Consider the following 26098-nt stretch of genomic DNA (forward strand, 5'->3'; position numbering starts at 1 on the left):
CTGGAATCCAAAAGTCAAAACTACAACCAAAACCGTTGCTTGGAAACACGGCGAGAGGCAACTGAGGCGAGTACCTGGGGTGCGGAGACTCAGCCCAACCAGCTCCCGCCTGTGGGAACACTTTCCTCCTGAGGGATCCCCACTCTGTGGAAAGCGGCGAAAAGCCACGCGGGAAGCCGCTCGCTCACCTCTGACCCCGGCCAAGATCTCGCGCGCCTAACCGTCCGCAGCGGGCCCGCCACTCTCACCCACCAACCCGCCACCGGTCACCGGTCACCGGCCACCGGCCACCGCCCACCTGTGCGGAAAGACGCCACGCTAGGCGTCATGACGGCGCCTCTGGCTCGGCTGGAATGCTACGTGCGGGCAAGGGCCCCGCCCCGCGGGTTGCAGGTTCGCTTCGTGCGTCCCCTCGCGGGAGTGTCGCAATTCAGCCCGGGCCTGTTCCGGCGTCCGCACTTCCGACTGGTGCGCTGGGCGGGGCGAGCTGGGGACCGCGGGCGGAAGAGGTGGAGTTGGGAGGGCCGCGCGGCACTTGGGAGGCTTGCGCGCGAACGGGTGGTGTTGCGGAGGCTGTCTCCGCAAAGCCTTGGGGACTCAGGCCCAACTAGAGGGGTGAGGCGGGGGGTGAGGGGTGGGGATGGAAGCTCCTCCCCAGGCCAGGCATTCGGCTCCGTAAAATGCCGGTAGGATGTGGCTATTTGGTGGGTAGGTGCCCTTCTGAATTTCCAGAGTGAAAAACTTGGAACGAGCTTTATTGCTCAGCGCATCCCAGTGGAAAGGGAATGTCACCATTTCTATAGTTACTAGTCGATGCCATTCAGCTATCCATAGTATATATCAAATGCTAATGAATTTAATGTTTAAAAAATTCCAAAAAACAAACAGAAGCAACCTCACTGAAGAGTTCTAACAATTCAGAAAGGGAATAATCAGCATACATGACAATGTCTAATTTCAGTTCTGCACCTTTAACAACTTTGTTTTGTTGGGTATAAACTTTATTCTCATTGAGGTGAAATTCGCAGAACGTAAAATGAAACATTTTAAGAGTATAATTCAGTAGAATTTAGTACATTCATGATGTGCAACCATCAACTCTAATTCCAAAACATTTTCATCACCCTCATTAAGTATTTACTTTCCATTTTTCCCTCTCTTAGACCTTAGCAGACACCAATTGCTTTTAGAGTCTTTAGATTTATCTAATCTGATATTTCACAAAAATGGAACGTGTTTTTTCTTTCGTGTTTGTCTTCTTTCCCTTAGCAAGTTTTCCAGGTCCATCCACCTTGTAGCAAGTATCAATACTTAATCCCTTTTTATGGCTTATATTCTGTTCCATTGTATGTATATACCACAGTTTTATGCATTGGTCCATTGATGGCCATTTGGGTTATTTACGCCTTTCAACTATTGTGTATAGTGCTGCTGTGAATATTTGTGTGGTAATATTTGAGTCCTTTTTGTAAATTTTTTTCCTGCGAGATAAATACAACACCAGGCAAAGTGGGTGCAAGGCAAGATTTATTAAAAACACTCTCTCGCGAAGTTTCAGGGCTCAGGAGAAGGGGAGCCAGGAAAGTTGTGCCGGGAGGAGGTGGGCACCCTTGGGCAAGGTTCCGTGACTCTGGAAAGCAGAGTGGCAGAAGTCGCGCCCAAGGCAGGGAGGAGGGGGCTTTTAAGGGGTCCCGAGGGGAGCTCAGGGGGTCTTTTGGCAAGTTTCCCTTATTTGGATATTTCACCTGCTCGTAGGGGTCCCATTGGTTCACGGGAGCCCGGGGCGGGAGGGTTTTCAGATTCCTGCTTGGGCCTTTGTTCTCCTGTCCGAGTTCAGCTTTTGTGGCGGGAACTTTCTCCATCTTAAGTAGCCCTTTCTGGCAGCCCAACACTTTTTTCAATTTTGGTGGGGTGTAATATACCCTAAAAGAAAACCAGAGCCTGATATAGTTCAAGTGTGAAAACAGATTTTATTCAGGAACTGTTGCAAAGGAGGGAAAGAGACTTCAGTCTAGAACTGGGCTCAATTCCAAATATACAGTGTGAACAAGTAGTGGTTTATAGCTAAGGAGCAGAGTTGGAGGGCATTGGATGGAAGTTTCTTAATAGGAAATAGGGGTCAGGAGGCATTCTGGCTAAACTGACTTGTTGGGGTTCTGACTGAAGGCAAATCAGGGTGATCAGACACCAAGGGTGGGGACTAAGAGTTTGATCAGATATTGAAGGTGATCAGATATCCAGGTGGATCCAGATATACAGTTCTCTGTAAACTGACTTAGGATTCTTGCTACAACTGGTTGGTACATGCCCCACAAATCAGCCTAGAGCCATGGAGATAGCTTGTCAAATACCTAGGAATGGAATTGCTGGGTCATATGGTAATTCTATTCTTAAATATTTGAGAACTTGATAAAATTGTTTTCCACAGTGGCTAAGACATTTTACAACAGAAATCAATATGTGGTGGTTCCAATTTCTTCACATCCTCACCAAATTTCTTTAAAAAAAATTATAGTCATCCTAGTAGGTATGAAATAGTATCTTATTGTGGTTTTGATTTGTGTTTTCCTAAGGCTAGTGATGTTTCACATCTTTTTATGTCTGTGTTGGCCATTTGTGTATCTTTGGAGAAATGTCTATTCAAGTCCTTTGCCCATTTTTTAATTAGGTTGTCTTTGTTGTTTAAGTTGAGTTCTTTCTTTATTCTGGATATTAGATCCTTATCAGATATATGATTTGCAAATATTTTCTTCCATTCTGTACGTTGTCTTTTCACTTTCTTGCTTTGATGTACCAACTTAAATTTTTGATGAAGCCTAGTTTATTTTTTCTCTTATGGTGTGCTTTTGGTGTCATACTTAAAAACCCATTGCCAAATCCAAATTCATAAGGATTGCCAAAAACCTCACTCCGCACACTGAGTAAAATAAGACAGAAAGATGAGTTTCTTTGAACTGTAAACCGGGAAACTCAACACTGAGAGAGCAATGAGTTTAAAGTTAAAAGGTGTTTATGGGGTAAACATGGAAGTTACTTGGCTTTTTCATTTGATTAGTTGATTGGTCTTTGTATTTGTGTCAGGGTAGCTGAATTGGAGAAAAAAGAAAGTCCAAAGATGACATGAACAGACATGGCATTTTGGGGCATCCCTGTCCTGGGCTGATTTCCGAGAGGAGTCATAAGTTATTGCAATTTGTCAGGTAAGGCTAAGTTTTGTTTTGCTTTAATGTGCCCTCACTGGCCAATACCATTTTGTCCCCATCATAAGTGACTCCATTTAAATTTTGATTCTATAGGATTTGCTCCTAGGGTTTTGTAAGAATTTTATGATTTTAGCTCTTATGTTTAAGTCATTGATTCACTTTCAGTTAGTTCTTGTATATGCTGTATAATAGGGATTCCATTTCATTCGTTTGCGTGTTGTCCCAGAATTATCTGTTGAAGAGTTTATTGTTACTCCCAGTGAATGGTCTTGACCTCCACATCAAAAATCAATTTGCCATACACATATGGGTTTGTTTATAGACTGTTAATTTTATTCCATTGGTCTATATGTCTATCTTGTGTCAGTGTAGGTATCCCTTGCTTTTCAAAAATTTGTGTTATGCCATTTTGCTTTTACAAAAAACCTACATGGGTACCTGTTTTTATTAACTGAAAGAAATCTTAAAAGGATTGTTGCTTTTATGACAAAAGATTAAAAGGGAGAAAAAAAACATTCAGCATTTGTTTTGTAATAAGCCTTTATCGAGACAGCATGCACCCTGAGCAGCAAGACTGACACAACCAAACTCTTTCCCTGGGAACTACATCTCAGTATCAAGCCACTGTAACTTTGTACTATGTCTTTGAGCATCTGTGCTTAATCTTGGTTTATGCTGTGCATCCATTAGCAAGATGTGTCCTAAAGTATCTGAAAAGCCTGACAGAGATTGTTTTTTCAGTCTGGGAATATTAAAAAAAATCCATATAAATTAATGTTAATTGCTTTTTCACTCTATGCCATTTCAGTTTGTAAAAGTTTTCATAGGAACTCTGTTTTTTGATAGCAGGAAGAAATCTGTACCATACTGTTTTGATTCCTACAGCTTTGTAGTATGTTTTAAAATGGGAAAGTGTAAGTTCTCCAGTTTTGTTGTTCTTTTCTTTTTTTTAAGTATTTTATTTATTTATTTGACATAGAGAGAGATCACAAGTAGGTAGAGAGGCAGGGAGAGAGAGAGGGGGAAGCAGGGTCCCTGCTGAGCAGATGTGGGGCACGATTCCAGGACCTTGAGATCATGACCTGAGCTGAAGGCAGAGGCTTAACCCAATGAGTCACCCAGGGGCCCCTTGTTCTTCTTTTCTAATATTGTTTTGGCTCCCTTGTAACTTTATATGAATTTGAGGATCAGCTTTTCCATTTTTGCAAAAAGGCCAGTAGGGATTGTATTGAATCAGTAGATCGCTTTGACAAGTATTGGTGTGTTGAATATTCAGTCTTCCAATTCATGAGCATGATGTCTTTCCATTTATTTAGGTTTTCTTTAATTTCTTTCAACAATGTTTTATGGTTTTCAGTGCAGAAACTTTTCATCCCCTTAAATTTATTCCTAGGTATTTCATCTTTTTGAATGCTATCTTAGTCTGCTTAGGTTGCTATGACAAAATACTACATACTGGATGTCTTATACAACAGAAATTTCTTTCTTACAGTTCTGGAGACTGGGAATCCAAGATCAAGGCCAATTTGGATTCTGGTGAGAGTTTTCTTCCTGGCTTATAGATAACTGCCTTCTCACTTTGTCATTCCATAGTGGGTAGGGAGAGAAAGAAAAGAGAGACAAAATCTACTCATGTCTAATCTATCAGATCAGGGTTCTACCCTTATGACCTCATTTAACCTTAAATTATCTTCTTATAGGCCTTATCTCAAAAACAATCACATTGGAGATTATGGGTTCAACATATGGATTCTGGAGGGACACAATTCAGTCCATAGCAGTTAGTATTATAAGTGGAATTATCACTTAATTTCCTTTTTAGGTTATTCATTGTTGGTGTATTAAAAAAACACATTTTTTTTTCAATTTTGGTCTTGTACTCTGCAAATTTACCAAATTTATTACCTCTAATAATTGTGTGTGTGTGTGTGTGTGTGTGTGTGTGTGTGTACACATGTGTATGTTCTTTAGGGTTTCTATATATAGGATCATAGCATCTGTTAATTGAGATAGTTTTATTTCTTCCTTACAATTTGGTTATTTCTTTCCCTTGTCTAATTGCTTTCACTAGGGTCATTCTTTCATTTTAAGGAATTGGCTCATGCAGTTGTTACAGCTGGCCAGTCTGAAATTTGTAGGGCAGGGTGGTAGGCTGAAAACTCAGGCAGGAGTTGATGTTGCAGTCTTGAGACAGAATTTCTTTTCCAAGAAACCTCAGTTTTTGCTGTAAAGGCCTTTATGTATTACCAATGTTTACTGAAAAAGGCCTACCCATATCATCAAGAGTAATCTTCATTTAGAATCAATCAAGTGTAGATGAAAAACACATCTACAGAATTCTTTTCACAGTAACACCTGGATTAGAGTTTGATTAAATAGGTGGGTAGCAAAGTTGACGCATAAAACCAACCATCACACCCAGTGTGGTAGATAGTTTTATTCACAATTTTTTAAATAAAAAATTTCACTTTTCTCATGGCTTTAGTTTGGGTATAATATATTAACCCCCGCCCTAGTGACTTTCCATTTTGCCATATGACTTGCTTTGGCCAATGGAATGTAAGTGTATGTAACATATGCCCTCTAGTTGTGAAACTGGATGCAGTCTTGGAGAGAAGGGGAAGGCATGTATGTTCTGAATTCTTTGACTTTGCCTGTATGTGTGTGTATTTTTATGTATGTATTTCTGCAGGCAATGTTATATTGTCCAGCTTGAAATGACTCCTACTGGCAAAAGAAGAAATACTTGGCTCACCAAAGACAATTAAACTAATTAAGTATGTTAAAAACACATGAATTCTTAATATTGCTTAAAAAAAAACCCTCACTAGTCATATTGAAGATTGCTAGGATATCAATTCATTATTCTGAAAATGGTAAATAATGGTTAAAAAGATAAAACAATTGACCTGCTTTTTCTACATAAACTGAAATTCAGAGTAACCAAATTGTTGATGAAGAAAAACATTTTTTGGAAAAAAATCCAATGAATAAATAAGGAAGGAATGATATATTACCATTTTGGAACCCATAAGAAAATAATGTTTCTAAGAAATAGTGAGTCCAGTTCCACATGTAAAGAGCTCAGAAATTGCTACTCCATCATAACAATAAGTAAAAAGATGAAAAAACTGAAAGATCAGTAACTCTTTAGATCTTCAAGAGAAGTGAGGTCACAAGGCACATACTGCCCACCATGTGAATATAGAATCACAATTTATTGGAGCAGCAACCTCCATGGGAACCAGTACCAGGGTAGGGAGACCTGAATTACAATTGATGAATTTCTGGGGGCTCAGTCTGGACTATTCTGACACCCAGACTCAGGGACTGAGTCATGAGGCACACTTTTATAAGAATTCTTCTGTAAGGGGAGACAAACCATAAGTGACTCAATCTCACAAAACAAACTGAGGGTTGCTGGGGGGAGGGGGGTTGGGAGAAGTAGGGTGGGGTTATGGACATTGGGGAGGGTATGTGCTTTGGTGAGTGCTGTGAAGTGTGTAAACCTGGCGATTCACAGACCTGTACCCCTCGGGATAAAAATATATGTTTACAAAAAATAAAAAATTAAAAAAAAAAAAAGAATTCTTCTGTAAGAACTCCCCAGAACTCTACCAGGTTCTCACAGTAAATATTAAGAGAAAAATCTGTGCCCAGATAGGAGGAGAGGAAAAGGAGCCATCTGAAAATAAACCAGAGAACTCTGTTCTTAGTAAGGCATGCCCTCGGAGGAAACTAGAGCCTATGATGTTGTGGTTTTATCAGAGCCTGGACCTGGGGGACCCGGGGGACCTGAGGGAAAAGAAATACTCAACTCTAGCCCACTCTAGCCATCCTGTCCCACATATGAGAGGAAGGGGAAGGAAACTGAGAAGCACTCATGAAGTTCAAGGTTCAGAGGCATAGGCTCACTGAACGACTGAGGCCTACTTATGAGACTGTAGAATGCTTCACTTCACCTAAATCTCACTACTACATTATGAAAGCCCTGTTTACAACAGTTCCTTTTATGTGTCCAGCTATCAAGAAAAAAATACAAGACTTTCCAAAAGACAAAAAACATAGATTGATGAGACAAAGCAAGCATCAGAACCAGATATTGGAATTACCAGATTGGGGCTTTAAAACTGTGATTAAATGCTGAGGACTCTAAGGGACAAAGTGGACAGCATGCAAGAATAGATGGACAATGTAAGCATAGAGATGAAAGTTATAACAAGGAACCAAAAGTAAATGTTAGAGACTAAAAGATGTATGAAAGAAATGAATACCTTTGATGGGCCTGTTAGAAGACTGGACATGGCTGAGGAAGTAATAACTAATGTTTGCCAAATAACCATTAGGTAGAAGGTTGAAAGGGGGCTTTATAAAAATGGATCAGGCTGACGACACTTGATCAACCTCAATAGTACTGCAAGTGAGATGATCCAGTATCGTGTACCTCCTAATGTGATACATCTCATATTGTTACTATGTATGAAATACTTTTACAAATCCAGAAATTGAATCTAAATCTAGTGAAACCTCTAGATTTAACTCCTAGTTTACTTGGAAAAGGAGGCACAGAATAACATGTTAAGTAACATCATGATGATGTTACTCAGAATCCACCAGTATATAATGTGGTAACCACTGTAGGAAAATGGAATGTAAACTGGCTGTGTTAACTGTCATGGACTGAATTTTGTCCCCGGAAAATTCTGTGCTGAAGCTTGAATACCTAGGACCTCAGAATGTGACTGTATTTGTAAATAGAGTTTTTAAAGGGGTGATTAACTTAAATGAAGTTGTTAAGTGGGCCCTAATCCAATATGATGGGTACCCTTGTAAAAAGAAGTTATGGCACATGAAGAGACACGAGCAGTAAGAGCACCCCAAATCCGTGATATTTTGTTATGGCAGCCAGCCCTAGTAAACTAGTATAATAACAGTAGGTGGAATAATGATTTTTTGGTTATAAGAATAACAAAAATGGACTTTATCTATTAGAGATATAAAATTTAGTATTTACAGGTGAAATTATGAATCTGGCTTAAAATACTTAAAAAATATATAGTAGATGAAATAAGAATGCAAATTTTTGGTAATTATTGAAACTGAGCAAGAGGTATTAGAAGAGCATTGTTGCTCCAGTTTTGTATATGTTTGAAGATGTCCAAAATAAACAGTTAAACATGTATGCACATGCACACACATACTCATACATGCAATATGCCAATATATATCATATGTAAATAGAGTTTTTGTCAGAATTTTGGCTCAGGGTCATCCACTCTGATGGATTTGGCTACTGGCATGTGCTAGAGACTCTCAAGTCTACAGTTTTACCCATTTCTGGCAACTCAACCTTTTCACTTGCTGTACCAGAGGCCTTTCACATGTAAAGTGTCCAAAATGAAATCATCATCTTTTCCTTCAGATTTTCCATGTTTTCCCCGCTTTTGGTCTTCTCCTCCACATAGATAAGAGTCTGGCTTAGAGATCTCTCTTAGGTCCATATGTCACCAGTCCTTAAGTTACTGGAGTTCTATTTCTAAATACCTATTGAGTCTGTCCTCTCTTTTCTTATGGTATCACTTCCATGGTTCTCATTCTGGTTCACTGTACTCTTACCTGGATGGCTGTAGGTAACTCTTAAAGTTCCTTGCTTCCTTTCTCATTCTGGGTCTCCTTCTGCTGGCTTTGTTCATGTTGTTGCTAAAGTTGTCATTTTTTCTCATAATTTTTTAAAGAAAGTTGGACAGGAAATATACAAACGTGAAACAGTGCAAAAGGGTATAACAATAGAAAAGTGAGTCTATCATTGTGGTACAATTTATGGTAGTACAGATCTAGAAGGAACCAAATTTCCCTCAAAAGGTAACCTGAGTAAACCAGGGTAGGGCCATATAATGGAGTAATCTGTGACCTTAAAAAGGAATGAAGAATATATCTGTCTATAGCATATATTGTGTGAAGAAAGTCCTACACCTTTAATGAGACCTGGTTCCTTTTAGTGGGAAGGTGGAGTACAACCTGGCCCTAGTAGTGTTTGTGGCTTCCAGATTAGTTATTGTTTCCAGGTATTTCACCAGACAGTGGTAGGAAATAAATGTAAGTATAAATAAAATTAAAAATATATATATATTGACATATATCATGAAATTTATGGACATTCCAATTTAAATTCAGTATTTTTGGCATTTTTATTTAACCTCTTTATCTTATTTGTATATAGCCTTTCTCACATAGTGAAAATGGTGGTCCACAAAGTGTACCTAAATAATGATTTGTTGCTTTGTCCTACATTACATTTGCAACTGTCTCAGAATAACATCAAAACTACAATTAACAATATGATCACTGTAACATTTAAGGATTTTTTTTTGAAGATTATTTGTCCTTAGAGTATATACTATAAAAAATACATTATATAAATTCTGTTTTATTTAAAGACATTTGAAATAATTTCTTTCAGTTTGGTTATGTTTTGCTTTTGTTTTTAGGAATTGATTTTTTTAATAATTTACTTTTATAAGAATGTGAATTAAATATATGGTTATATATTAAATCTATAAAATTAGGTTAAGCTCAGAAACTCTAGCTTCTATTCCAGTTCCTTTTTCTCTTCCATCTTCCCTATATTGTTAAGCATATATTTTAGTTTAATGTAGTTACTATATGAATGTATGTGACACATGTGTGTAGTTATCATTTGTATGTGTGTGTGTGTATGTCTTTTATTACTAAATAAAGAGAGAGGATTAATCATTTATTCTGTTTTTGTAATTTTCTCTACCTTAAGGAATTCAATTAATTTATGAGTAAAAGTTTCCTTTTAAAGAATAAAAGCTAATAGAATTTCTGGGGAGGATGGTGGAATAGGATGACACTTAGCTCACCTCCTCCCACAGATACACCCAGATGACACCCACCTCAGTGTAAATAACTCAGAAAATGAACCACACAGGTAAAGGAGCCATAAAGGTGACTGGACTAAAGGCAAATGTGGCTTAGTCACAATATTAGTGTGCACCCAGCATACATTGGAAAAAAAACATTTCTGAAGTGCCAGGGACATGGTACTGTAGGGCCCTATAGAAGCTCTTCTTCATAAAGTCACTATTCAAGAATAGGAGACAAAGCTTTCTTAATATAGAAACAGATACAGAGAGTAAGATAAAATGAGGAGACAGAAGGATATGTCCCAAATGAGAGAACAGGACAAATCACAGCAAGGGAGCTAAATGAAACAGAAATAAGTAGTATGACTGGTAGAGAATTCAAAGTAATGGTCAAAAAGATATTCACTGGACTTGAGAAAAGAGTGGAAGATGTTAGTGAAACCCTCAACAAAGAGATAGAAAAACATAAAAACAAATCAGAGATGAAGAACTCAATATCTAAAATTTAAAAACACATTAGAAGGAATGAGTATTAAAGTAGAGGAAGTGGAAGAATGGATCAATGACCTGGAGGACAGTAATGAAAAGCAATAAAGCTGAAAAGGAGAAAGAGAAAAGAATAATTAAAAAATGAGAAGAGATTAAGGGAAATCAGCAACACCATCAGGTGTTAACACCAATTGTATTATAGGGATTCCTTTAGGAGAAGAGAAGGAAAAGGGGGTGGAAAATTTCTTTGAAGAAATAAGAGCTGAAAACTTCACTGAGCTGGGGAATGAAACAAATCCAGATCCTGGAGGTATAGAGATCCCCAATAAAATCAGTCCAAGGAGGTCCACACCAACACACATAGTAATTAAAATGGCAGAAAGTCATGACAGAGAGTTCTAAAAGTAGCAAGAGGAAAGAAAGCAGTTACATACAAGGGAAACCCCATAAGGCTATCAGTGGACTTTATAGCAGAAACTTTACAGGCCAGAAGGGATTAGCATGATATATTCAGAATGCTGAGAGGAAAAAAATTGCAGCCAAAAATACTCTGTCCAGCAAGGCTATTATTCAGAATAGAAGGAGGGATAAAGAATTTCCCAGACAAAAGTTAAAAGAATTCATCTCTGAGTCAGGCCCTGTAAGAAATGTTAAAGGGGACTTTTTGAGTGGGAAGGAAAGACAATAAGTAAGAGTAAGAAAAGTGAGAAGCAGAAAAACAGCAAAATTAGGTATATCTATAAAAATCAGTTAAGGGATTCACAAAAGAATGTAAAATATGACACCATATGCCTAAAACATGGGATGAGGAGAGGAGTAAATATTTAGTGGTTTTAGAATGGCTTCAAGCTTAATCAACCATCAAATTAATACAGACTGCTCTATGCATAAGATGTTATATATAAACCTAATGGTAATCACAAATAAAAAACCTCAATATATATGCAGAGAGAGAAAAAGAGAGAGAGATAGAAAGTAATCCAAGTATATCACTAAATAAAGCCAGCAAATATAGAGAGAAGAGAGCAAGAGAAGAAAGGAACAGAGAAGAACTACAAAACAACTGTTAAACAGCTAATAAAATGGCAATAAGTATATACCTAGTGATAACTACTTTGAGTGTAAATGGACTAAAAATTCCAGTCAAAAGAGATTAGGTGATGGAAAGGATAAAAAAACAAGTCCCATTTATATGTTGCCTACAAAAAACTCATTTTGACCTGACACATGCAGATTGAAAATGAAGGGGTAGGAAAAACACTTATATAAATGGAAGTGAAAAGAAATACAGGGTAGCAATAGACAAATAGGCTTTAAAACAAAGATTGTAACAAGAGACAAAGAAGGACACTACATAATCATAAAGGGACCAATTCAACAAGAAGATAATAACAATTGAAAATATTTATGCACCCAACATGGGAGCACCCAAATACATCAAGCAGTGATTAACAAACATAGAGGAAATAATTGATAATAACATAATGATAATAGGGGCTTTTAATGCCCCATTACATCAATGAATAGATCATCTAAACAAAATCAACAAGGAAACAGTGGCTACAAGTGACACACTGGATCAGATGGATTTAACAGATATATTCAGAACATTCCATCCTAAAACAGCAGAATGCACATTCTTTACAAGCACACACAGAATAGATCATGTTAGGCCACAAAACAAGTCTCAACAAATTCAAAAAGATTGTAGTTACATTATGCATCTTTTCTGACCACAATGCTCAAAATTAGAAAATCAACCCCAAGAAAAAATCTGGAAAGAACACAGATACATGGAGGTTAAATAACATGCTACTCAACAATGGTTGAGTCAATCAAGAAATCAAAGAAATAAAAAATTACAAGTGAAAATGAAAACACAATGATCCAAAATGTTCAGGATGCAACGAAAGCAATTCTAAGAGGGAAGTTTACAGCAATATAGGCCTACCTCAAGAAGCAGAAAAATGTCAAATAAACAACCTAACTTTATACCTAAAGGAGATAAAAAAAGAACAACAAAGCTCCAAACCAGCAGAAGGAAGGAAATAATAGATTAGAGCAAAAATAAATGATATAGAAATTTTTTTAAAAAGTGGAACAGATACACCAGGAACTGCTTATTTGAAAAGATCAGCAAAACTGACAAACCTCTAGCCAGACTCATTAAAAAAATAATAAAAAGTGTGTGGGAGGGGAGAGAACCCAAACAAAAATCACAAATGAGAGAAGAAAAAAATACCCAACACCACAGAAATGCAAACAATTGTAAGAAAAATGAAAAATTATATGCTAACAAATTGGATAACCTAGAAGAAATGGATAAATTCCTAGAAACATATAACTTACCAAAACTGAAGCAGAAAGAAGTAGAAAGTTTGGACAGAGTGATTACAGCAATGAAATAGAATCCATAATCAAAGAACTCCCTACAAACAAAAGTTCAGGACCAGACAGCTTCACAGACAAATTCTACCGAACATTTATTTATTTATTTATTTAGAGAGTTTATTTATTCGTTTGACAGAGATCGCACGTAGGCAGAAAGGCGGGGGGCGGGGAGAGCAGGCTCCCTGCTGAGCAGAGAACCTAATGTGGGGCTGGATCCCAGGACCCTGGGATCATGACCTGAGCCGAAGGCAGAGGCTTTAACCCACTCAGGTGCCCCTCTACCTAACGTTTAAAGAGTTGATACCTATTCTTCTCAAACTATTCCAAAAAGTACAAGAGGAAGGAAAACTTCCAAATTCATTCTATGAATCCAATAGTACCTTGATACCAAAACCACCTATCACCAAAAAAGTGAGCTATAGGCCAGTATGTCTCATGATCATAGAAGCAAAAAAAAATCCTCAAAAAAATCCAGGGCACTTTGGTGGCTCAGTCAGTTATGCATCCAACTCCTGATTTTAGCTCAGGTCAGGATCTCAGGGTTCTGGGATCAAGCCCTGAGTCCAGCTCTATACTAAGCAGGGAGTCTGCTTTTCTCCCTCTCCATCTGCCCCTTCTCCCACTTGTGTATTTGCTCTCTCTTTCTCTAAAGTAAATAAATAAGTCTTTAAAAAAGAAAATGCTCAACAAAATCCTAGGAAGCCAAATCCAGCAATATTCACCACGACCACGTGGGATTTATTACTGGATGCAAGGGTGGTTCAGTATTCACAGTTCATTCAACATGATATATCACATTAATAAGAGAAAGGATAAAAACCATATGATCATTTCAAAAGATGCAGAAAAAGCATTTGACAAGATAAAATATCCATTCATGATAAAAACCCTCAACAAAGCAGGTCTTGAGGGAACATCCCTCAAAATAATAAAGGCCATACATGAAAAACCCACAATAAATATACTCAATGGGGGAAAACTGAGAACTTTTCCTCTAAGGTTGAGATTATAAGACAAGGATGTCCATTCTCAACACTTTTATTTAATATAGTACTGGAATTCCTAACCATACCAGACAACAAAAAGCAATGAAAGACACCCAAATTGGCAAGGAAGAGGTAAAACTTGCACTATTTGCAGATGACATAATACTATATGTCGAAAACCGGAACACTCCACCAAAAAACTGCTAGAACTGATAAGTGAAATCATTAGTGTTTGTCACTACTTTCACTACTTTTGTGCAGGACACAAAATAAATGTATAAAGAGAAATTAACCATCCCATTTATAACTGTACAAAAATAATAAGATACCTAGGAATGAACCCAACCAAAAAGATAAAAGACATGCTCTAAAAACTACAGCACACTGATGAAGACAATTAAAGATGACACAAAGAAATGGAAAGACATTCCATGCTCATGTGTTGGAAGAGCAAATAATGTCAGAATGTCAATACTGCCCAAAGCAATCTACACATTTAATGCAATCCCTATCAAAATACCAAGAGTGTTTTTCACAGAACTAGAACAAACAGTCCTAAAATTTGTTTGGAGCCACAAAAAACCTTGTATAGCCAAAGCAATCTTGAAAAAGAACAGAACTGGAGGTATCACAATTCTGAACTTTAAGTTATATTACAAAGCTGTACTTCTCAAAACAGTATGGTGCTGGCATAAAAAATAGACACATGTAGATCAATAGAACAGAATAGAAAACCCAGAAATGAACCCACAACTACATGGTCAATTAATATTCGACAAAGAAGGAAAGAATATCCAATGGGGGAAAAAGACAGTTTCTTCAAGAAATGATGCGGGGAAATCTGGACAGCTACATGCAAAAGAATGAAACTGGACCACTTGTAACACCATACACAAAAATGAACTCAAAATGGATTAAAGTCCTAGATAGAGACCAGAAACAATAAAAATCCTAGGAAAGAACATAGCAGTAACATCTTTGACATTGGTCATAGCAATACTTTTTCTAGATATGTCTCCTCAGGGAAAATAAAAGCAAAAATAAACTATGGGACTACTTGAGAATGAAAAGCTTTCACACAGTGAAAGAAACAATCAATAAAACTGAAAGGCAACCTATGGATTGGGAGAAAATATTTGTAAATGATATACCTGATAAAGGTTTGGTATCCAAACTATATAAAGAATTTACACAATCAACACCCAAAAATCAAATAACCAAATTAGAAAATGGGTAGAAATGAACAGACATTTATCCAATCACATCCAGATGGCCAACAGACACATGAAAAGATGCTCAACATCACTGATCACCAGAGAAATACAGATCAAAGCTACCATGAAGTATCACCTCACACCGGTCAGAAGGGCAAAAATAAAAGATACAAGAAACAACAAATGCTAGCAAGAAAGCAGAGAAAAAGGAACCCTTGTGCCCTGTTGGTGCGAAGGCAAACTTATGTAGTCACTTTGGAAAATATTATGGAGATTCCTCAAAAAGTTTACAATAATACTATCCTATGATCCAATAATCACACTGACTGGGTATTTACTCCAAAAATGCAATACTAATTCAAAGGGAGACTTATGTACCTATGTTTATTGCAGCATTATTTATAATAGCCAAATTATGAAAGTAGCCCAAATACCCATTGATAGGTGAAGGGATATAGAAGTGGTACATAAATACAATGAAATATCATTCAGCCATTAAAAGGAATGAAATCTTGTCATTTACAACAACATGGAAAGAACTAGAAAGTATAATGTTAAGTAAAATAGTCAGAGAAAGACAAATACCATTTGATTTCACTCATATGTGGAATTTAAGAAAACGAAACAAAAAACAAAGGAAAAAAAAAAAAGAGAAACCAAGAAATGGATTCTTAACTATAGAGAACAAACTGATGGTTACCAGAGGGGAGATGGATGGGGGAATGGACAACGGAGATAAAGACTACACTATCCTGGTGGGAAAAGATTTCACTTAAATAAGAAAATAGAAAATAGCAAGTATTGTCAAGGATGTGGAGAAATCGGCATCCTTATACATCGCTGGTGGATATGTGAAATAGTGCAGCTACTATGGAAAACAGTATGGTGGTTCCTTAAAAAGCTCAATGGAATTACTATGTGATCCAGCAATTTTACTTCTAAGTATATTCCTAAAAGAATTAAAAACAGAGACTTTAACAGATGTTTGCACACTGTTGTTCATAGCAACATTATTCACTATAGCCAAAAGGTGGAAACAACTAGGCTATCCATCAAAAGATAAACAAAATGTGTTGTTTGCACACAGTGGAGTATTTTTAGCCTTAAAAAGTGATGAAATTCACACTTGGCATCAGGGAAATACAAATCAAAACCACAATGAGATATCACCTCACACCAGTCAGAATGGCTAACATTAAAGTCAGGAAACTACAGATGCTGGCAAGGATGCGGAGAAAGGGGAACCCTCCTACACTGTTGGTGGGAATGCAAGCTGGTGCAGCCACTCTGGAAAACAGCATGGAGGTTCCTCAAAATGTTGAAAATAGAACTGCCCTATGACCCAGCAATTGCACTACTGGGTATTTACCCTAAAGATACAAACGTAGTGATCCGAATGGGCACGTACACCCGAATGTTTATAGCAGCAATGTCCACAATAGCCAAACTATGGAAATAACCTAGATGTCCATCAACCAATGAATGGATAAAGAAGATGTGGTATATATACACAATGGAATACTATGCAGCTATCAAAAGAAATGAAATCTTGCCATTTGCGACAACATGGATGGAACTAGAGCGTATCATGCTTAGCGAAATAAGTCAAGCAGAGAAAGACAACTATCATATGATCTCCCTGATATGAGGAAGTGGTGATGCAACATGGGGGCTTAAGTGGGTAGGAGAAGAATAAATGAAACAAGATGGGATTGGGAGGGAGACAAACCATAAGTGACTCTTAATCTCACAAAACAAACTGAGGGTTGCTGGGGGGAGGGGGGTTGGGAGAAGGGGGGTGGGGTTATGGACATTGGGGAGGGTATGTGCTATGGTGAGTGCTGTGAAGTGTGTAAACCTAGCGATTCACAGACCTGTACCCCGGGGGATAAAAATATATTATATATTTATAAAAAAATAAAAAATTTTTAAAAAGTGATGAAATTCTGACACATGCCATGCTAACATAGACGAATCTTGAGCTTTATGCTAAGCGAAATAACCTGAACACAAAAGGACAATTATCACATGATTCCACTTAATGAGGTACTTAGAATAGTTAAATGCATAGAGACAGAAAATAGAACAGTTAACCAGGGGCTGTGAGGAGAGTGGAATGGGTAATTGTAGCTCAATGGATATGGAGTTTCAATTTTGTAGGTGAAAACTTCTAGATATAGAGAATACTGATGGTTAAACAACATTTGTGAATGTTGTTAATGTCACTGAATTGTTCATTTAAAACAGGTAAACATGGTATATTTTATCTTATGTATGTTTTACCATAATAAGAAAATACTAGGGGCGCCTGGGTGGCTCAGTTGGTTAAGCGACTGCCTTCAGCTCAGGTCATGATCCTGGAGTCCCGGGATCGAGTCCCACATCGGGCTCCCAGCTCCATGGGGAGTCTGCTTCTCCCTCTGACCTTCTCCTCACTCATGTTCTCTCTCACTGTCTCTCTCTCAAATAAATAAATAAAGTCTTAAAAAAAAAAAAAAAGAAAATACTAAAAACACCTCCAAAACAGCTCTCCCATTCTTTGTACCAGAGCATTTGAGTTCATACTGTGTTCTGATCTCTTTTACCTATTTCAATAGCTTTCAGTAGTCTTCCTTACCTTTTTAACTTTGGGGCAATTTTTGCTTTGACAATTCATACTTCTGGCATCGCATTGTATGTATTATATTGCATGTGTTATATTTAGTTACATATCTGTTTTTCAGTGATATTTGAAGCCCTTTGAGGTTGGGACCCATGTTAGGGCTTCAAAAAATGTTGGGACACCTGGGTGGTTCAGTTGGCTAAGTGTCTGCCTTAGCTTGGGTCATGATCCTGGAGTCCTGGGATGGAATCCAACATCAGACTCCTCGCTCAGCAGCAGAGGGGCCTGCTTATCCCTCTGCCTGCTTCTCCCTTTGCCAACAGCTCCATTTGCTTGTGCTCTCTCTCTCCATGACAAAGAAATAAATAAAGTCTTAAAAAAAAAAAAAAAGTTTGCTATAGGGTGCCTGGATAGCTTTATTTGTTGTGTTTGCCTTTGGCTCAGGTTATGAGCCAAATTCCAGAGTTGCGGGATCGATCCGCGTGTTGGGCTCCCTTTGGTGGGGAGTCTGTTCTCCCTCTTCTTCTCTTCCTACCCCTGCTTTCTCTCCCTTATGGTCTTTTTCTCAAATAAATAAAATCTTTTAAAAAAATTTTTAAAAAATGTTTACTGGGAAGAATTAAAATTATGTCTATTATACATGGAGAGTTTTCTTGTATATAAGTGACACCTTGTGGCACCAACTGGAATAGTCAGTACTATATTGGTATTTTCTTTGAACAGATTGTTCTCTTTTTGAAAATCCAGATGCTATATATCTTCTTTAAAGTTTACCTGAAATAAGCATGATTGCAATCAGAGGATAATAAACTAATGGTGATGCTAAAGGATGCTTTTGTATACATGGGTGGGGCCTACCTGGGACAATTCCTAAACACCTAGATCACTACAACCCCTTCCAGGTGTGGAAACTCACCAACTTTTAAAAGATTCCCTAAACCAGAATTACTAATTGTTTAAACAATCGGCCTAAAGATGATAGTTGAAACCAAAGAAGATGAGAAGTATGCATGTTGGCTGTTGTAAGCCAAAAGGATTTGCAAAGAACCCTGACAAATGTCAGTTGCATTGTGAATTTTCTTGAGGGAAGATTTGGGGCTTGAAAAAAATATTTATAGTTGCCAATGTTTAGTGAATTTTCAGTTTATTAAAATTCTAAACTAGTAAATTTAGACCTTTTAAGCCTTTAAGTTCAATGTACTAATTTTATTATAAGTTTAATAAATTTTGTTTCAATTAAGAACAGTTTCAGGGTGCCTGGGTGCCTCAGTGGGTTAAGCCTCTGTCTTTGGCTCGGGTCATGATCTCAGGGTCCTGGGATCGAACTCTGCATTGGGCTTTCTGTTCGGGGGAGGCTGCTCCCCCTACCCTCTCTGCAGGCCTCTCTGCCTACTTGTGATTTCTGTCAAATAAATAAATAAATAATCCTAAACAAACAAACAAACAAACAAACAGTTTATGTAACTCCTCAGGGGATTCTTAAGTGCTCTGAAGTTTGAGATTCATAAGTAAGATTTCTAAATTACAATGAATTTATCTCTAATTTTTGAATTATTGTCTCAGCAAGGCCATCAAGAGGAAGTTTTATAGATTTGGCATGAGATTCTATAGCATGTCCAATTCTCATTGACAGTCTAAACTCAAGTTTCCTTTAGCCATCACTCGTTTCAGAAGAATGTGTCTGACTTGGTAAAGAAAGAAAACAAAGAAACCAAAAATAAAGCAGGAATGGGAAGCAGAATATCACTCCATCCCCCCCGCACAGAATTTGACTTACTGTCTGTGCCTGTTTCATTTTTTCCCCAGGCGAACTTACTGAATCCGTATTGGAGAAACTGAGTCACTACTCTGAACATCTCAGGGACTTACTCTGATTCACATTTGCATCTCTACTGTTTGCTGAAATCTGAGTGCTTAATGTTCATTCACTTAATTAGCAATTATTTATTGAGAGCCTATAATATACCAGGCATGAATCTAACTGCTAAGGATGTTAGCAGTGACTAGACAAAAATTCCTTCCAGTGGGAAAGACAGATGTTAAACAAATAAACAAGAAGAACACGTAGTATGTTAGATGTGTCAGTGTCCTTCAGGCAAAGACCAGCAGGAACACACTTGTAGTTGAACAACTTGGGCTTATTGTTGCAGTAAGGGAGAGCTATCACGATGAGCAACTGTGGGGAGGCCCAGTAATAGTGTTAGAAAGAACCTATTATAGAATTTAGACTGGGTAGTTTTGGAAAGGGTCTAATGAAGTGGAGATTTGCTGTGGATTGGATGTTATCAGGAAGCAGGGACAAAAATAGATAGACTTATTAAGGAAAAAGGAGAGATGATTCAATTACATAAAATTAGAGATGAAAGAGGATATATTAACACTCATGCCACAGAAATACAAAGGATTGTAAGAGATTAATATGAGCAATTATACACCCACAAATTGGACAACTTAGAAGAAATGGGTAAATTCATATGACATGTAATTTTCCAAAACTGAATTGTGAAGAAGTAGAAAATCTGAACAGACCAATTGCTAGTAAGTTTATTGACTCAGTAATCATAAACCTACCAACAAACAAAAATCTAAGACCAGATAGCTTCATAGGTAAATTCTAATTATTTGAAAAATATTAATATCAATCCTTCTCAAACTCTTCCAAAAAATAGAAGAGGAGGGAATATTCCCAAAGTCTTTTATTTTTTTTAATCATTTATTTATTTATTTATTTGAGGCCACCATTACCCTGATACCAAAACCAGTCTAGGACACAAGAAAATTATAGGCCAATTTCTTGTGTGAACATAGATGCAAAAGTCCTCAATGAAATAGCAAACCAAATTCAATAGTATATTAAAAGGATCATACACCCTGATAAAGTGGGATTTATTCTAAGAATGCAAGGGTGGTTAAACATCTGCAAATCAATCAGTGTCATAGACTATAATAACAAAATAAAAGATAAAAAGCCTTTGATCATCTCAATAGATGCAGAAAATCATTTGATAAAATTCAACACCTGTCATAATGAAAACTCTCATCCAAATGTTTATAGAGGGAACATACCTCAACATCATAAAGGCCATATATGACAGGCCCTCTGCTAGCATTATACTTAGTTATGAGTATAAAAGCTTTTCCTCCAAGATCAGGAACAACACAAAGATGTTCATGTTACTTTTATTAAGTATAATGCTGGGTCCTGCTAGAGGAAAAAGAAATAGGAAAAGAAGTAGAAGACATTCAAATTATGGAGGAAGTCTTTTTTTGCAGATGACATGATATTATATTACAAAACCCTAAAGATGCCACCCAAAAACTGTTAGAACAAAAAAGTCAAATTCAATAAATTTATAAGACTCACAATTTGCAAAAATCAATGTGTTTCCATACAGCAATAATGAACTATCTGAAATTAAGAGTATAGTCCCATTTACAATTGGATCAAAATTGAGAATAAATTTAATCAAGCCAATGGATAGAGCTGTGCACTGAAATCTGTAAGACATCAATGAAAGAAATTGAAGACATAATTACATGGAAGGATATTCTGTGTTTGTGGGTTATAATAATATTGTTCAAAAGTCTGTACTACCCAAAGCAAGCTATAGATTCTTTGCAATCCCTGTCAAATTTTCAATGTCATTTTTCAAAGAAATAGTAAAAATTATCTTAGACTATAGACCCAAAAAAGACCCCAGATAGTCAAAGTAATCTTGAGAAAGAACAAAGTTGGAGGCGTCCCTCTTCCTAATTTCAAACTATATTACAAAGCATTAGTAATCAAAACAGTATGGCATTGGCATGAATATGGACACATATCTCAATGAACAGAATAGCGAGCCCAGAAATAAACCCATGCATATATAGTCAATTAATTTACAACAAAGGAGCCAAGAATATACAATGGAGAAAAGGATGTCTCTTCAATAAATGATGTTGGGAAAACTGGACAGCCATGTGGAAAAGAATGAAACCAGAACTCTGTCTTATGCAATATGCAAAAATCACCTAAAATTGATTGAATTTCAGGACATAACTAAATCATAAAACTAGAAGAAAACATGGGAACATGAGGCTAAGCTCTTTGACAGCAGTTTTGGCAGTGTTTTTTGGAAATGACACCAAAAGCCACAGCAACAAAAGCAAAAATAAACAAGTGGGACTACATCAAACTAAGAAACTTCTTCACAGCAAAGGAAACCATCAAAAAACTAAAAGGAAACCTATCAAATAGGAGAACATATTTGCGAATCACATATCTGATAAAGGGTTGATATCCAAAAAATATAAAGAAATCCTATAACTTAGCAAAGAAACTCCACAAACAGTATGATTTAAAAATGAGGAACTGGGGCTTCTGGGTGGCTCAGTCAGTTAAGTGTCTGACTCTTGATCTCAGCTCAGATCTTGATCTCACGGTCATGAGTACAGGTCCCACATTGGGCTCCATGATGGATGTGGAACCTATTTAAGAAAAATTAGACATTTTCCCAAAGATGACATACAAATGACCAATAGATACATGAAAAGGTGCTCGGCAAACCAAAACCACAATGAGGTATCACTTCATACCTGTTAGAGTTACCATCATCAAAACGACAACAGATACACGTGTTGGTGAAGGTATAGAAGAACGGGGCCCCTTGTGCACTGTTGGTAGGCATGTTAATTGGGGCACCCATATGTAAAATAGTATGGAATTTCCTAAAAAAAAAAAAGAAGAAGAAAATAGAAGTATTTTATGATCTAGCAGTTCTACTCTATCATATATCTGTCAAAATCAGTAGTTTGAAAATATATCTTCCCCTCCCAGTATTCATTGTAGCATTATTTACAATAGCCAAGACATGGAAACAAACCTATATATCCATCAGTGGATGAAAAAAAAATTGTGATATATATTCACAATAGAATATTATATCACCATGAAAAAGAAGGAAATTGTGCCATTCACAACAACATGGTTAGACCTTAAGGACATTAAAGTAAGTGAAATAAATTCTATAGAGAAATACAAATACTGTGTGACCTCACTTATAAATGGAATTTAAAAAACAAACAACTGAACCCATAGAAACAGAACAGATTGGTGGTTGCTGGAGGGAGTGCAGGGGGTAAGTTAAATGAGTGAAGGTAGTCAAAGGAGGTTAAAAGGTATAAATTTCCCCTTATAAGTTCTGGAGATATAATATACAGCATGGTGGCTATGGTTAATATACAGTACTTGAAAGTTGCTAAGAGAGTAAGTCTTATAAGTTCTCATCTCAAAAAAATTATAGTTATGTGAGATGATGAATATGAACTAGACTAATTATGATCATTTCACAATACATATACATATCAAATTTATTCTATACCTTAAGCTAATACAATATTATATATAAGCTAATATAATATTATTATTATATTATATATTGTGTATATATACACATAAATATGTGTATACACATATGTATATATATGTATGTGTGTGTGTGTATGTATCTCAATAAAACTAGGGGAAAAAACGATGATAAAACTGAACTTCAAATTCCCCACCAAGTCCTCTCCTATCATCTTTCCCTTTCCCAGATGACATTTCCATATATATGTGTGTGACACACGCACACACACATATGTATACATATGTATGTACACACACATATACACATATACATATATATACACCACATATATATACATGTATATATGTGTACACACATATGTATACATATATATACACACATATATATATATATATATATATATATATCGTGTGTGTGTGTATCTTGATAAAACTAGGGGAAAAGATGATAAAACTGAACTTCAAATTCCCCACCAAGTCCTCTCCTATCATTTATCCCTTTCCCAGATAACATCTCTATATTTCCAATAGATCAGGCTAGAAAACTGTGGGCATCTTTGATGCCTCTCTTTTTCTCACACTTACATTTAGTCATCACATTTACTCACATTTAGTAAATCCTGTCAGCTCTGCTTGTGCAATAGAACGGAGTATGACCACTTCTCACTGTCTAAGCCACCATTTATTATCCTATATAATGGCAACAACTTCCTAACTGGTTGTGTTGTGCTCACCATTGCCTGTCAATAACGTGCTTTCCATGCAGAATGACCTTTTAAATTTCTAAATCTGATTATATTACTACTCTGCTAAAAATAGGGAAAGTCATTAAAAAGCCTACAAAACCCTATATTATCCCACACTCCCATGACCCTTTTTGAACTCACCTTCTGAAACACATTTCTGCCTTTTGTTTTCTTTGCATCTATTTGTTTGCATCTTTGTTTTCTTTGCATCTGTTGTTTTCTTTACTTATAATTATCTGATATTTTAAAATTTTAATTGTAAATAATTCACTCTATATCTAAGAGACCATTTAAAAAGTAAACATAATATCAATATTGCACCTTGATATTAAACTATAATTCCATAATGTCGTCTGATATGCAGAGTTTGTATTTCCCTTGTTTTCACAGTTTAAAAGGACATTTGTTCAGATTAGGGTCCAAACAAGTTTCACACATTGCATAGGTCTCTTTTTAGTATGTTTATGATGATATATATGTATTTTCAATGTTCCAAGATTCATTGTTTATGCATCAAACTCAGTGCTCCATGCAAATACATGCCTTCCTTAATACCCACCACCAGTTTCACCCAACTCCCCACCCTTCACCTCCTCTCCAAAACCCTCAGTTTGTTTCTCAGAGTCCACAGTCTTTAATGGTTTGTCTCCCCCTCCAATTTCCCCCAACTCTCTTCTCTCCAACTCCCAGCTCCCAATGTCCTTCATGTTATTCCTTATGCTCCACAAGTAAGTGAAACCATATGATACTTGACTCTGCTTGACTTATTTCACTCAGCATAATCTCCCCCAATCCCATCCATGTTGATAAAAAAGTTGGGTATTCATCCTTTCTGATGGAGGCATAATATTCTATTGTATATAGGGACCATATATTATTTATTCATTCATCTGTTGAAGGGCATCTGGGCTCTTTCCAACATTTGGCCATTGCTTCTTATGGACACTGGGGTACAGATGACCCTTATTTTCACTACATCTGTATCTTTGGGGTAAATACCCAGTAGTGCAACTGCAGGGTCATAGGGAAGCTCTATTTTTAATTTCTTAAGGAATTTCCACACTGTTTTTCAGAGTGGCTGCACCAACTTCCATTCCCACCAACAGAAGACCTAGCAAGAGCAATCAGACAACAAAGAGAAATAAAAGGTATTCAAATTGGCAAAGAAATCAAACTCTCTCTCTCTTTGCAGATGATATGATACTTTATATGGAAAACCCAAAAGATTCCACCCCCCAAACTACTAGAACTCATAGAGCAATTCAGTAATGTGGCAGGATGCAAAATCAATGTATAGAAATCTGTTTCTTTCTTATATACTAACAATGAAAATACAGAAGGGAAATTAGAGAATGATTCCATTTACTATAGCACCAAGAACCATAAGATATCTGGGAGTAAACCTAACCAAAGAGGTGAAGGATCTGTACTTGATCCTCTCTGTCAGAACACTCATGAAAGAAATTGAAGAAGACACAAAAAGATGGAAATGCACTCCCTGCTTATGGATTGGAAGAATAAACATTGTTAAAATGTCTATCCTGCCTAGAGCAAACTATACTTTCAATGCCATCCTAATTTAAATTTAACCAGTATTTTCCAAAGAGCTGAACAAACAATCCTAAAATTTGTATGGAATCAGAAGAGACCCCAAATTGCTAAGGAAATGTTGAAAAAGAAAAACAAAACTGATTTCAAACTTGCCTGATTTCAAGCTTTACTACAAAGTTGTGATCACCAAGCAGCATGATACTTGCACAAAACAGACGCATAGACCAGTCAAACAGAGTAGAGAACCCAGATATGGACCCTCACCTCTATGGTCAACTAATCTTCAACAAAAAAGGAAAAAAAATACAGTAGAAAAAAGACAGTCTTTTCAATAAATGGTGCTGGGAAAATTGGACAGCTACATGTAGAAGAATGAAATTCAACCATTCTCTTATACCATACACAAAGATAAACTCAAAATGGATAAAAGACCTCTGCATGAGGCAGGAATCTATCAAAATCCTAGAGGAGAACATAGACAGTATCCTCTTTGACATCAGCCACAGCAACTTCTTTCAAGACACGCCTCCAAAGCGAAGGAAACAAAAGTGAAAATGAACTTTTGGGACTTCATCAAGAGCAAAAGCTTCTGCACAGCAAAGGAAACCGTCAGGAAAACAAAGAGGCAATCCACAGAATGGGAGAAGATATTCGCAAATATATTTTGCGAGAAAATACAAAG

General features: G+C 36.8%; 1 protein-coding gene and 1 long non-coding RNA gene across 55 annotated transcripts in view; one reads left to right on the top strand and one right to left on the bottom strand.

The window, feature by feature from the left end:
• The window catches only part of SUPT20H (SPT20 homolog, SAGA complex component), a 42033-nt gene extending 41561 nt beyond the window's left edge, over nucleotides 1-472 (bottom strand). For 14 of the 50 annotated variants that reach the window (XR_014303139.1, XR_014303140.1, XM_082700434.1 and 11 more), the window contains exon 1: nucleotides 1-317. The gene's annotated coding sequence lies outside the window, so the exon portion shown is untranslated. The other 36 variants (XR_014303133.1, XR_014303134.1, XM_082700436.1 and 33 more) reach the window with 11 other exon arrangements.
• Nucleotides 328-25013, top strand: LOC309848593. Of its 5 annotated transcripts, none has more exons than XR_014303150.1 (4): nucleotides 328-509; nucleotides 3082-3200; nucleotides 4696-4739; nucleotides 5896-6214. It is a non-coding gene; the product is annotated as an uncharacterized lncRNA (long non-coding RNA). The 5 variants fall into 5 exon arrangements; XR_014303152.1 differs by having other exon boundaries at nucleotides 378-468; nucleotides 3087-3200; XR_014303153.1 differs by having other exon boundaries at nucleotides 382-468.
• The last annotated feature ends 1085 nt before the right edge of the window (nucleotides 25014-26098 follow it).

The sequence above is a fragment of the Mustela nivalis genome (genome assembly GCF_964662115.1).
Source record: "Mustela nivalis genome assembly, chromosome: 15".
NCBI classification, from domain to species: domain Eukaryota; kingdom Metazoa; phylum Chordata; class Mammalia; order Carnivora; family Mustelidae; genus Mustela; species Mustela nivalis.